The following is a 14,409-nucleotide window of genomic DNA, read 5'->3' as shown; positions in this document are numbered from 1 at the left end:
TATTTCAAAGTGCAGCTTTGATACTTTGCTTCTTAGCGGGATATTTGTAGCTGTAATAAGGGGTGATAAAAGAAGAAAGAGTTCACATACCATATATTCTAGCTTACCTATCATCTTCAAGAAAATTAAAATGTCAAGTACTAACACTGGATTTGAATTAGAAGTAACAACAGTCTTGTCATAATGCTACAGAACTCACCGAAGCCCTTTGTGTGCTGTTCCTTGTTTGGAGTGATATCGAGATTTAAATATTTCACGCAGGAGTGATTTTTCAGTGAATAAACTAACCAAATAATTATTTATGGATATCTTGTATCCAACATGGTTCTGTAGTTTATCTGTGGGAGATCCCATCTCTGTATTCAGAACACACATAATGAAACAATGAAGAAATTCAGGGATTGTAGGAGCACATCAAGAAATAATACCCATTCCAGCTTGTAATGAGATTTTTAAAGAACTGCTGAGAAGATTTCAAATATCTATATTGGCTGCAAACAAGTTTTTGTCCTTGAATTATCTTGACTTCATTCAATTCAGGACAGTTCAATGTTTGCATTACAACTTCACAGCACTCAGAATCAGACACAGAAAAGGGTCATTAAGATCCATTGCACTCCCTCTTCTTTGCTGGTCAAGGCAGTATTGTTCCTTAAATGATATTCTTCTGCTGTTTGCCTGGCCTCCGTAAAGATTTATTAGGCTGATCTTAAAAAGGGAACAGCTACAGGAAACAAGCCACACGGCATGAAGATGAGAAGGCTTCTGATTTTGGAAACTGATAAACTTGGGTCCTGGTATTCATGCCAAAATATGGCAGATATGTCTTAAAGTGCATGGGGGGTGACTCCTACCAATAAGTGTAGAAGTGTTAATAAGGATATTGACTTGTGTCTTCTGTGCATGAAAATATAAGTGCCTTATGAGACAATCAAGTTTCTGACCTTAAGAAGCTGTAGTTGTGTGCTGTGAGGAATGAATAACCTTTTGGGATACTGATACAAAAGTGAGAGAATACAAGGTTGAACCCTTCGGTGCATCTGTTCAGGTTTTTTCCTCTTAAGTCTCAGTCTTAGATCCTATCCAGACAGTTGGAAAAAAAATAATCCAAGAAATACTTCTCCTAATTTCAAAAGTAAAATAGATTGTAGCTTTTGTATGGAAAGCTGTAAGATTTATTTTTTGTCTGCTGAATAAAGTGCTTTATCAGAGGGAGAAGTTAGGAATTGTACAGCCAGCAACAAAATGCTGGAAAATTGGATTTATGCAATTGAAGATGCCATTACTTGCTAGTTGTAGTGCAGTTACTAACAAAATAATAAATATGAGGATAATTTAGCATTTACCAGAAATAACTTTTATAATAAGTGATTTACTCAAATGTTTATTTTAAAAAGCATTTGTACAGCACTTTCTGGTCACAGTCTGGGGGTCACACAAATAATTTGCAGGCCAATGTGGAAATGGCACAGTTGGAAAAAAAATTTAAAAAAGAGATAATATATGGAAGTTGCAGATTTTGGTGGTGTTTGATGGTTTACCACAAGGTACAACTCAAACAGGTTGGATAGTTGCTGGTAAGAGTGTCTTTACCTAAAATTCCCTTCTTTCAGTGTTTTTTTTAATATTATTAAATGTTAAATTATACCAGTTGGGTTTGAAATATTAGAAACACTCTCCACACTGCCCTCCAAATTTTTAAAGCCAGAGCTCCTTCAATGAAATGTTAACTATTGGCATCTCCTTTCATGTAAGCATGTTACTTTACAGTCTCAACCTGTCTTTAAAGACTTTTCCTCCTTGATTTATGCATCCTTTGTCTTCCTCTCCCCTGTTAATCAAGTGCCCCTGTAGATCTTCACGGTCATCTTTTAGTCCTTTGATAAGCACTAGAAAAGGGAAAAGACTTAAAATACCATCTAAGCATCGCTGATGGCACGTGAGGTAGCGCTCCTTGAAATGAGCAGGTCTGCCCCATGGTTGAGAGCTATGGTCTCTCATCAAAACCACAGAGAAAGCTCCATGGCTGAAATCCTTCTTTGCAACCAGAGCAGTTACTGACAGCAAACTACAGCATAGTGGGTTATTATGCTTCAAGTTACTATATGCCAGCTATAGTGAAGCAACTGTCCTTGTGCTTACACACAGCATATGCGAGGTAGTGCCACTTCTTTTGAGCTTTTATCATCTGGAGAATCCTGGGTGCATGTTTGCTAAGTTCCTTTGTTTTGCTTTTTCCTGACAGAGAGATTGGCTTCCCAGAAGAGGATTCACACCAGTCTGTTAGCTCAGTGCGCCACTCCATATGGCCACACATTCCTCACTGTTTACAAAAGTTGCCACAAATGAGTTGATGCGCTCATCTATTTCCTCTGAAGCGCTGCGAAGCAGAGAAGCCCTCACACCGGTAAGACAGACATGAGTTGCAGCTCTGCGATGCGCTGCTTCTAGGAAAGGGGATGAGGCAGGGGCAAAGGGTGAAATTTGACTTTGAAGAAGAGGTATTGTCACAAATCCAAACCACAGCACTACACGGGCTGCTATGAAGAAAATTAACTCCATCCTAGCTAGACCCAGTACACACACCAGGGATGTTCACTTCCCAAAGAAAAGAAATAAATAGCTCATTCCCCCTGACCCTAAGCCTGTCTGCAAGCAGCCTTACAAACATCCCTGTGAGATCCCCAAACCAACCTGTCAGTTTTCTCTGGCCTGTACAGCCAGACATTTTCTGCAGGCTAAATTCTGCCCTAATTGGTGACACCTGTACAAACACACTTGGCAGTGGGGTTTGGGTGGGACTGATTTCCTCCTGATGTTTACTTAGGGCCATGGGTGGGCAAGCAGCAACAGCACCCTGCCCTCTGCAATGTGGCCTCAGTTAATTAGGATCATAGGATATCCTGAGTTGGAAGGGACCCATAAGGATCATTGAGTCCAACTCCTGGCTCCACACAGGACCAGCCGAATCAGAGCACATGACTGAGAGCATTGCCCAGACACTGCTTGAACTCAGCCAAGCTCGGTGCTGTGACCACTTCCCTGGGGAGCCTGTTCCAGTCTCGACCACCCGCTCACTGAAGAGCCTTTTCCTGATATCCAACCTAAACCTCCCCTGTCACAGCTTCATTCCGTTCCCTCAGGTTCTATCACTGGTCACCAGAGGGAGGAGATCAGCGCCTGCCCCCTCGCTCCCCCTCGTGAGGAAGCTGTAGGCCACGATGAGGTCTCCCCTCAGTCTCCTTTTCTCTAGGCTGAACAAACCAAGGGACTTCAGCCTCTCCTCATACATCTTCTCCTCTAGGACCCTTCACCATCTTTGTTGCCCTCCTTTGGACACTAATTGGCAATCCAGAAAAAAATAAGGGAGACATTTCTAGTCAAGGCAGTCTGCTACTATGATGGTTAACAGGGTGTGGGTCTGTGCAGTAAACATAACAGTCTTAAAGCAGTTCTTCAGAGAGGCAACATACTTGGAATCACTTTTTTTTTCCCTTTTCCTCTGTCTCCACAGGATGCTTCATGTGGAAAAGTGCAAAAATACTAAGCACATGTAAATTAGTGAGCTAGAATTCTCTGGGTGCAGTTAGTAAATACATAAGTCAAACCTAAAAATAAGCCATTTAAAAAATAAATTCTTTAGGGAAGACAAAACAAAAGTAGAGCAGCCACTGTCAGAGCAAATATTTTGCCTGTTACTCATATACCTGAATACCTGATATTTCCTGTGGGTTTCCTGGGTTTCAGTCAGGCCGGCTGTCCACATGTGCCTACTCTCTGACAGACTTCAGTGTAAGGGACCAGAAAGATGAGCTACATAACATGAGCATAGCTGGCTGTGTGTGGAAGGATGCTCCCTATTTTTTCTTCCCCAACCTTTGAGAGGTAGCGTGAACTAGTTAACATCCTGGAGCTCTTCCTTCAACATTAATTACTACTCAGCTTAAAAAAGAACTTCCCTGACCACAAAAGGGAGAAGGGTCATGAAGACCACGTTTGGGTCCAGCAGCTTACAATGAGCATTTTTCTTGTTTGGATTTTTTAAGCTGTAAGTGCAGCACTAGTAGCTTCAGTACACCTCAATTTCAAGCTGATCTCAGTTCCATTCTTTTCTGTAACTCTAGAAGTGGTATCTGCATAAAGCAGGATGAGGAATGCTACTCACAAGATTAATTCTGTTTTCAGATGTTCCAATGTGTCTATTGCAGGGGAATTAGGCAAGACTGGAGGGACTGCAAACCGAGAGCAGGTGACGATTCATCTCCATTGCCCCTTTCCTGCTTTTGTCTCATGCTCTACAGCTCTTCAGCTGTGTCAGAGCATCCTTCTAACTTCTGCAAAGGGTAAGCCTGCATCAAGAACAGCATTGCTTCACTTTCTTCATCTGCAGCTTTATTACACAGGTGTGCCTAAGCACACATTGTTGACGTCATGCCCCTGATAAGTCATGGCTCAGGAAACGCCTCTTCCTGTCTGCAGTGGACTTGTGACTGTTCTTGCAAAGATCCCTAGAGCTGGGGAACTGATGTAAGAGCTGGATGGGAGGTCAAGTGTGAAGCAACTTTTCAGAAGAAACAAATCACCATGAATTACAGTCTGGAAAGCAAATAATTTGAGGTTAGTTTTTCTGTATGTTCCTCTGCTGCTGCTTGAGACCATCTTTCCATGAGGTGTTGTGAAGGTTTGCTGTTTTTCTAGAATGGAAATGGAGTTTGTTAGAAGGATTGTGTATCAGAAGTTTCTACTGTAGTAGCAGAGATGCAGGGTAGGGGGAGGAAGTTTTTTTTGGTGGTTTGTTTTTCTTTTTTTTCCCTTGGATTGATTTATCCCTTCAAAATAGACCATGGGCTGATTTATTTGTCTGAACTGATATCATTGGTATTCTATTTATCTACAGAAAAAGTACAGTTGAAGCTGCTACAGGTGTAAGAAAAGCTTTTCTATTTTAGGTGCCTGCCCATTGAATGCCTTACCATAAATCCATTTCAAGTAGAGAAATCACTAAGTGACACTTTTTCATCACTATCAAACTGGATTTGGACAAAGGATGTTGACATAAGATTCCTTGTCTCTGCTATCACTCCTAAATCACAGACCTTTCCTATCTCTGCACATGATTTAAGGAAATACAGTTGTGCTATCAAATATAAAATAGTTTTGGGTTATTTTTAGAAGAAATACCTTGAGGCTTGGATATCAGCTGCTCTTTCTTCTGTCTGTGAGAAACCTGCTTATCAACAGGAGGAAACAGTTAAATTTGGCTCTTGCAGGATAGAAATACTGGTCTACAGTGCCTTTTATAACTGATTTTAGTCAAAGCCTCGTAAGCCCAACTAGAGTATCAATGAGCAATTAGTGTAGTGCAGACTTCTTTCTTCACCTCAGACATTTGCTTTTGACAAAGTGATGATGGGGCTGTACACAAATAACACTTGAATGGCAGAAGAAACACCATCATTTCCTAAACAGGGCAGGGGGAATGTAAAATGGTAGTCTAGGATAATAAGCAAGTGTTAGCTAATTAAATTTTACCTATGCCTGGTATTTTCTAACTCTTGCTCATCTTCTAGGTAGAAGACTAGACATGGGCGAGTTGCTTAAGATTAAAATAAAAAATAGAACCAATACAGTGTAGCTCTCTTCTTCAAACTCAACTAAAAGTAGTTACCATTTAAAAAAAAACTTTTTAAAGGCAAGGAATGGCAAGATTACACTTTTGTGTGTTCTTACAAGTTCCTTTCTCTTGGCATGCAAGCAAGTTGCCAGTCATCATAGAAAATGTTTTGGCAGTACCTTTCTGACACTTCTGTGTGGGAGGTGTAAGAAGAAATAGGGAGTTTGCTCTTTGCTGTAACCATTCTCTGAAGTGATTTTTGAGGTGGAGTTGCTTTCTGAGAGCTAAGCAATGGGGGTTGTCAGAGGTTTTCAAAGGAGGGAATTGCTAGAGTTATCAAATGGCCTTTTTAAAAATGTATTTATTATTTTTGCTACCTGAGCGACAGCCTGATGTGAATAGACTTGTGTGCCGGGTCTAACCCCTCTTCCACTGAACTCCAGCCTCCCAGGACCCAAGTCCAAGTGCCTTGGATGCCCTGGGGAGCTTTACTGTCTTGTGGGTGGGTCATCAAACCCCTTTGGGTGGTGGAGAGCAGGGAAGCAGGGAACAGAATGGAGGAGTGATGCCCCCAGCACAGATTTCTACTCCGTGATGACACATGAAAGCCCTGATGAACTAGGTTTCTTTGGAAACAAGACTCTGCACAAATCCTGCAAGTTCAAATGAAGGGTGAACCATCTCTGCTTCCTCTGAAGCCTCTTGTGGGTCCCCCCAGCCGCAGGCTGAGCTGCCTCTCCAGAGCCCCGGCTGGCTTCTCCCTCTCCTCTCCTGGCTGGTGGTAACACAAAACAGGAGATCACAAACACTCTGCTCCTTGTTTAAATAACACAACTCTGATTTGACCCTCCCTGAGTCTGCTCTGCCCCATCTGTTTTCACTCCATTTCAGATCTGCAAGTAAGCAAAACCTATAACCTTGCCTCTGTTTCATCAGCAAGTAAAGCTTTAATGCGGGGTGATGCCATTTCCCATTTCTTTTTGCTTCCTCCCACCAGGAAGGCAGCTATTTACACCAGTGGCCAGGTGTGTAATCCAGAGCACTGCCTGAGCCCTTTTTGGGTAAAGGCTGGAGTCTCCTCCGTGATCTCTTTTCAGCAGGCTTGCCTCCTTCCATTAATCCCGCTTAAGGTAGAAAGCAGTACAGTGGCACACTGTTATCATTGTTCGTGTAATGGTAAGCACTCTGCTGGGTGATTAAATTGCCCAGCTTTCCCCATATTAGTCTTGAGCCAAAGAAAAAAATTTAAAAAAATTAATAAATAGGCTAATGCAAGTCACAAGAAGCAGGAGGAAAGAAAGCTTTTGGAGGGGCAGTGTGTGAACCAATTTCCTGGAAAAGAGTGCTCTGTGTGCAAGATCGTTAAACTCTGAAGGTTTTAAAGGTCATGGTCACAACACCACTGTTGAGGAGCTGTTGAACTGTGGCAGGCTGCAGCTGGGCTGCAGTCAAAGGAAACTTTGATTCTTGCTTTGAGCTGGTGTGAAATTAAAAGCCAAAGGCCAGGGCTGTTTCACTAATTTAAAAAAGAATAAATGAAGGGCAATTTGAATGCAAGAAAGCCTGTTATTTATGAAATGGTTGGGATGAAAAAGGGATTAGTCAAAAATCCAGCCATTTTTTGAGAGAGAAATTCTTTCCAAGCCTTTGAATTTGGTCATTTTTCCTATTTAGCTTCTTCTGCTTGGTCATTGTCAAAGGACAGTACAATAATAGATTATTAAGGCAGTTTGGGGGGGGCATTGGCTGTTTTTGTGTGGTTTTTTTGGTTCTTATTTTCACTTTGCAAGCCATGCAGGCTAAGCCTTGGTCTAAGCAGATAGAAGCAGAGTTAACCTGGATCTGTCTTCCTTTTACTTTGGAATCAAAGTAGAGAGTTAAAGAATATCATCTGTCCTCAGACTCTTGGACTTCAACTGAATTAACACCCTGAGAAGGGCTTATCTTTGGCAATTTGCTGCTGTCCTACTGGTGCAAAGTGGTAGCTGTTTGTTTAATTTTCGCTGTAGTGCTATCCCAGACAGACAAACACTGGGAATCAATTGTTCCCCTGCATGGTTGATGCTGTAACATCTGAACTTGGTACTGCTGATAGCTCAATAGCAGACGGCATTCGTCTGGTTTTATTGGGGTGAAGACAGGGCAAGTAAAACAAGCAGACATATGTAGGTATGTGAATCTATGTCAGGAAAGGCAAGAAAGCCAGAATTAGTTGATTCTGCTCAGCCTTGAGCCCAGATGCTAGAGACGTTATGGGGCCTATACTCTCATGGTAGGCAGGACTTCTTTTTTTATCATTATTTTTCCATGCACTTTGGTGTGAGATGCCTGGACACTTCCCTGCTATCTAGCAATCACCAGGTTCAAGTGAACTCTGACTGAAAGGATTCATCTGCAGCATCCAAAAGGGAGAGCATCAGCACAGAAGTTTATAAAAGCCAGTTCAGATGAAATGCAAGGAAATTGCTGCAAATCTACTGAAACTAAATCTAAAAGGTCACTCTTCACTTTCCTGTTCCCAGCTTCCTCGTACAGATGCTTTCCCTCCTGAGCAATTCTGTGCTTGTACGTGCTCCGGGCTGCATCTGCTGGAGACGTGCTTTTCCCAGCCATACCCACTCGTTCCCGTGGCTGATCTGCTCTCTGGGAAACAGACACTGGCTTATTTTTTTATTCAGTTTTTACCATACCAAATCATATTTCCTTCTGATGTGCTCACGAGGATGTGTTCTCATTAAATAAAGACTCGCTGTCCTTTTTGGAGGGGAAGCTGGGGGAGTGTTCTTGTAGCATGTTATGTCCCATATCTGCTATTTAACTAGCTTATTTAACTGTTTTGGAGTTACCAAGGAGTAGCACCTCCATTTTCCTCAGCTGTCTTCCCAGACACATCAGCATTGACCTTTCAATGTGAAATGTCTCTATTTGCTGAATTCTCTACCGGATACCAGTTCAAAAATTGACCACAACACTTGTCCAAGCCTCTAAATGAGAAAAATACATGCATCTCACTACTAACTCTTGAGACTAGGCATGATAGTAATCAACTGATTTAGGCTGAATATCGACTGATGCTTACTTCTGAGGGGTGATCTTGGGCTTTACAGAAGGCATTAGGGTTGACACTTGGGTTTTATCAAATGACATGTAGAAGAATGACTTTCATGACTGACATTGTCATGTAAGAAGCAACTCTTGAGTCCTCCCATGTAGCTTTTAAAATGTGAGTCTCTTCTTGGACGCATCTTTCACAGCTATGGTAATACTATGCAGAAGAAAAAAAAAAGTCAGTTGTGCAGTTAATTCAAACAAGCTGGAGCTTTACAGAACAAAAAAAAAACTGTCCAGAAGCTGTTCCAGCCTAGAAAACCACTAGTGGTGGCTGGCTTTTTTATAAGGCTGTTTAATTAAATAATTTTGCAAATTTCAGTTATTTTCATAGCTTTTTGACTAACTTGATCTGCTTTGAAAATGCTCAAAGTATTACCACGTAAGCATGCCAAGTGTGGCCACAAGGCTGTGAGCTACTGCTAAAAGCAGTTCTGCTAGAACATGGAAGGGAATTCAGGTAATTTAGATGGATATTTATGCATATGTAAGTAGAAATTCAAGTAGCCTGTCTTCATTCTCAAGTTTCAGCTCGAGTTCAAGTGGCATGAGTGTCCATGCATGAGTATTTGTGAGCTGGGAATTTTAATTGTTTTTCTGCTGGTCAGTGAAGTGAATACTCAGTAGGAGTTGTGCTCATTCCCCTTAGAAACAAAGACAACACAATATGATAAGCAGGAAAAATTGCAACTAGGCACTCTACAGTAAAATAAGATTCTGTAGTTTCTAAAAGCTGTAATATTAAAAAATACATAAAAGCTGTCAAATTAAAAAATACATAAAAACAATTGGCAAAAATCATAACTCTGACTTCCTTGATGTTATTCAAACATTCTCTACTGACACTGAGCCCAGGAACGAGATGAAACTGAAAAACTGAATTTCACGCACTAAGAATACACTGCTAGTCTATTAATGCATCTGTCTATTCTAATGATCTTTCTAGTCTACCTGGGCAAGCTTTGCATGGATTCATCACTCTCTAATGTTTCTACTGCTGAAGTACCTGTGCAGCTGCTATTGTTAATTATTTCTGGAGGCACAGTCTGGCATTGGCATATCAGATTAGCAGCATATGCATACATGCTGAAAAATACCTCAGATCTTATTACCACATTGTAATTCCATGACACTTTGAACCTTTTTCTGGAAAACCATGTTCTCACTGTGGACTGTTATGATGTCTTAACAGCCAGCTTTTCTGGGTTCAAAAAAAAATCTGTGGTATATATTTACTTCTGCTAATGCAAGTTTGGAGAACTATAAAGTCCTCAGTTCAGCAATCACTGAGTGGTCCCTTCCATCTAGGACACTTGTTTGCTATGCTATCCAAGCAATGGAAAAGAAAGGAAAATTAGGCATATATATAGCCTGCCCTCAAGGACTCTTTCTATAAAACTTTTGTGTAGTAACAAGTTACTAACAATACCGTCACAAGATAATGAGACAAACACTTATAATCCATTATTTTCATTGGACAAAATGATTGGTAGTCCTGTTACACGTTGTATGATCTTGTACTAGAAAGATAATGAATTCATGTCTGTACTCTTCAGTGCTGTGAACCATTTTCTGTATAAACATATATACTTCAGGATGTCCAATTTTAGAGGATGGTAAAAACAGCTCTTTAACTTGATCAAGACCCGATGCTGCAGGACTTGTAAAAGAAGACATATCACTTGCATCAAGTTCAATTGCAAAGGATAGGTCCGGTTCTTTGCCAGCCAACTTATTGGCATAGATGAGTTACTTTCAGTCTTTGCTCAGAACCAAACCACACAATTTCAAACTTTTCTCTGAGAGTTTCCTTTCCAGACTAATAGTAGCAGCAGTTTTGAGCTAGGAGATTTCAGGGCAGATTAGTTCAACTTGAAAAAGATTCAGAAAAAACTTGGCTGGTCCAGGCTATCCAATGAGCTTCTGAGACAAATGCAGTTATCTAGTCCTGGCTCTCCTTGGACACATTTCTTCTAATCAACTGGCTAACATGCAGATGATGCAGCATTTTTGTGCGTTAATCTCTGCTTACTCATTAAGTGTTCTTCAAGAAGCTGATTTTTTTGGAGGGCGTGCCTAATGTTTTCAGCATGTGTGCTGGCTGCCTCTTCATTTCCAAGCATGCAATGTTAGTTTAGAGCTGGAAAGGAAGGCTCTGCCCATCTCAAATAATTCCCTGTCCTCTGTTGTCACTGCTCCCACTAGCCACGTAGCTTTGGAGCTTTCACTGTGGGAAAGAGGAGGCTGGCAGACAAACAATTCTCCAAAAATTCTTCAGCTTCCATTCCTGGTTTCAAACTAGCATATCTTAATGACAAAGGCTGTTGTTTCAAAGAAAGAGACTTTTTTTTTTTTTCAATTTTCTTATTTTGTAATCGCTGCTGTGTATGCTGTTCCTGACACAGTTGACCTGATAGATCAAGGCAGCCTGAATGTTTTACTGAGGCACAGAGTAATCTGTGGTTGTTACGAACAGTACCTGTGGATGTACTCTGGCTAGATCTAATCCTTTGTCAGTTATTGAAGGAATGAAAATAGACCTTAGTCTGGGGCAGAGAGAATGAGCAAGGCATAGGGAACACTGTAACCCTGAGTAATGAAAAGGGAAATTATTTCCTTATTTGTAGGAAATTGTTTTCTGTAGTCCACAAAATGTAGTAACTCTGACTTAATTGTTTGTTTACTTAGTAAAACATAATTGTCCCAAATAATATTTGAGTAAAAGTGTGCTGGGTGTGTGTGTGGGGTGGTGGGTTTGGTTGGTTGGTTTTTTGTTTTGTTTGTTTTCCCCTTAGGTTCACTCTAGTAAATATTTATAGACTTTTCCTCATTTCTGTAAGCACTTCCAAATTTAAAACAAAAATCAGTACGTGTAGCTTTGGTATAATGCACTGGTGGCAGTCTTCTGAGGTACTATAGCAAAAATCAGACTGCATCCTGCCCACAGCGGGGGTGGTATCAGGCCCATTCCATCAGAAAGCTTGGGGCAGGTCTCTCAACACTGAGCCTCCTGTCTAAACTCTGCACCAAAGGTAACATCACGGACACCAAGAGGAAGCAGTACTTTATAGTTTTCTGTGGGAGGTTCATCCAAAGCATCTTTGAAATTGCAGGTAAGATTCTTTTTAACTTATTCTTCTAAGTACCTACCTAATCAGTTATTTTGCAGTACTGAGCAGCCACCACTAAGATCCATGGTTGTCTTTTCACTCACTTTTTTTCCTATGGTTGTTTACTTGTTCTTAGACAGTTCTACCTGCATTTTGAGGATGCCAGACTAACTGCCTTCTCATGGCACCTTGCACAATTGGGCCTTGGATTTATGATGATAATATTGACAGCAATTGTGAGGATGTTTTTTTAAGCCTTCCTTGAACTAGCTCCCTGCTGCGCGGCAGCTTTCAATCACGACCGGGACATAGTTGAGTTATTCAGACAGGATCTCACATGCTTATTCAGTCCTGCCAAGGAGGCAGTGACTGGCATGAAATCACCTTAGCAGTGGTTGTATGACCGGGAGTAAGTAGCTGAATGAGAACTGTCGCTCCAAGCTGCCTATCTTTGTAACACCTTGTAGAGAAAGAAGCTTTTATGGGTTGATTCTAGAAGGCTGAAATGCACCAGTCTGTCCCTTCTCCTTCTTCCCCTGCCCCTGCCTGGACTGATGCTGGCGTAGGGAAAGCTTGCTCCCCTAGGCAGATGATGGTTAAATCTGCACTATGGGGCTCAGTGAGCATTTGTTTCATCTCTAAGACAGCCAGTGGCAGCACTCAGCCTGCCCAGTGCTACGGCAGGACGTGGCGTCGGTCTGGGCTCAAAGGGAACAGGCATTTGCTGTGTTGCTGCATGTAGATCACCTTTACGGATATCCAGCTTGATACCACTCACCTTTCATAAAGAGTTGTTACTCTTTTTCCAGCTAGTGGAAAGTAGACTCTGCAGGCTGGATGTCATATTGTTTGAAACATGTGTATCGTCAACGATCTTTGTGGCAGAACAGTAATTATTGATGTTTGTTTTCTTAAGATGATAATCACACACTAAAAATGCTTATTTCTTTTCCTGAGAGAACTTTTGAATTGCAGATAATTTTATATCTTTACATTCTAATTACTGATCTCATTGCTTCCTATGGATGATGCAAAATGCTAATAATTCATTTCCCACTTCATATGGAGTGGTTACAGCAGTGCACCTGCCTCAGGTGGGTGGTTTGTACATTTAATCAGCAAACATAAAACTGTTTGAACACAGCTCACTTTTGCTGGCACTGAGGATTACAGCAGCAGGTATAGATTAGATGAATATTTTGTCTCAGCTGTTTTGGTTTAAGACAACAGAAGATCAAGCACAAAGCAAGTGCATAACAATAGTGTGATACAAGCTCAAAAGGTTTATGCATTAAAATCGTATGAGACCAGGTTCAATCACATGAACTACCATAGTGATGAATTAGTGTATAGGCCTTTCATTGAAAACCAAGTGCCACCATTCTGTTTGTAGAAGCCATTTCAGCTCATAAAATATACGCTTCTTTCTTGTTACCTCTATATACTTGTCTGTTCTGCTGAGCTTATATATAACAGTGTGTCTTAGTACTTATCCCACATTCAGCGTTTGTAATGTGGGGTATATATAGTTTACTTGGGCTCTAGAGCTTTCTCTATTTGCTCTAGTTGGAATGACTTGTTTTAGTCATTAAAAGAAAGCCCATAAAGTATTAATCTTTTTCTAATTATTATAGGAAAGATGGAGTTTCTTACTTCTTTCACATCAGACAGCACTTGCATCTTTCATCTGGTTCTCCAACAAAGCAAGGTTCCCACAAATATGTTGTCTGGGTAGCTATGTGTTTATCCCCTATGCCTAGCCACAGTAATTTTTTAACCTTTGGGCTGTTGTCATTCAACTTGACGGAGCAACAGAGACCACAAAATGTAATTAGGTTCTTCTAAGCTTTGCAAAATTAGGGATCCAAGTAGTTGAGGGAATAGGTAATGCTCTGGCTGAGGAAGGGGCTGCAGCATGATTTAGATCTGACTTGGCACCAGAGAACCCCCATGGGAGGGAGACTGTAAGCAACTTGGCTGGGGAAGACCTTCTGCTGGAGCTGGTAATTAACCATGAGATACTTGCGCATCTGATTTCTGTCGTTCTGCTGATCTTAGATGGACATCCTGCTCATGTCACTCAGAAAAGAGTTGGAAACTCAGGACTGCCTGGCAGATTTTCCCCTGCATCCATCCAGTTAATGTCTATACAGAGACAAACCTGACTCCAGATTTCTGTGACCCCTCTTCACCTATTCCCACTCTCCCCCAGGACCTCTGCTGTCTCCAGCCTCAGGGAGCTTTGGTGTTTTTGTGGTTTAGGTTGAGGGGGTTTTTTCCTCAAAAAAGTTGCAGTATTCAGTAACTGGTTAGAGGAACTGCTCTCCATTGCACTAGAAGCAAAGATCCTGTATTTCCTGAGGCCTGTATTTCCACCCTCATGACCAGCAGAACTGCATTTGAAATTCTCTGTACTTTAGCCCAGTTCTTTGGATTTGTCATTGATAAGGTACTGTATGTGTGTCTGTGCTGTGTAGAAAAAGCAAGGAGATAAAATCTGTTGGTGGCAACATGAAAATGTGTGGGAAAAGCCAGTGAAGAAAGGTCCAAAGTTACTTGTTTTAAAGGGCTGAAACA

General features: G+C 41.2%; 1 protein-coding gene across 1 annotated transcript in view; it reads left to right on the top strand.

Annotated features, from left to right (window-relative positions):
• The first annotated feature begins 4,518 nt into the window (after window positions 1-4,518).
• Window positions 4,519-14,409, top strand: part of GUCA1C (guanylate cyclase activator 1C) — a 134,807-nt gene continuing 124,916 nt past the window's right edge. Inside the window, exon 1 of the transcript XR_012837876.1 lies at window positions 4,519-4,617. The gene's annotated coding sequence lies outside the window, so the exon portion shown is untranslated. The remainder of the gene's footprint in view (window positions 4,618-14,409) is intronic.

The sequence above is a fragment of the Balearica regulorum genome, chromosome 1 (genome assembly GCF_011004875.1).
Source record: "Balearica regulorum gibbericeps isolate bBalReg1 chromosome 1, bBalReg1.pri, whole genome shotgun sequence".
Classification (NCBI taxonomy): domain Eukaryota; kingdom Metazoa; phylum Chordata; class Aves; order Gruiformes; family Gruidae; genus Balearica; species Balearica regulorum.
This window is presented reverse-complemented; position numbering and strand designations above follow the sequence as displayed.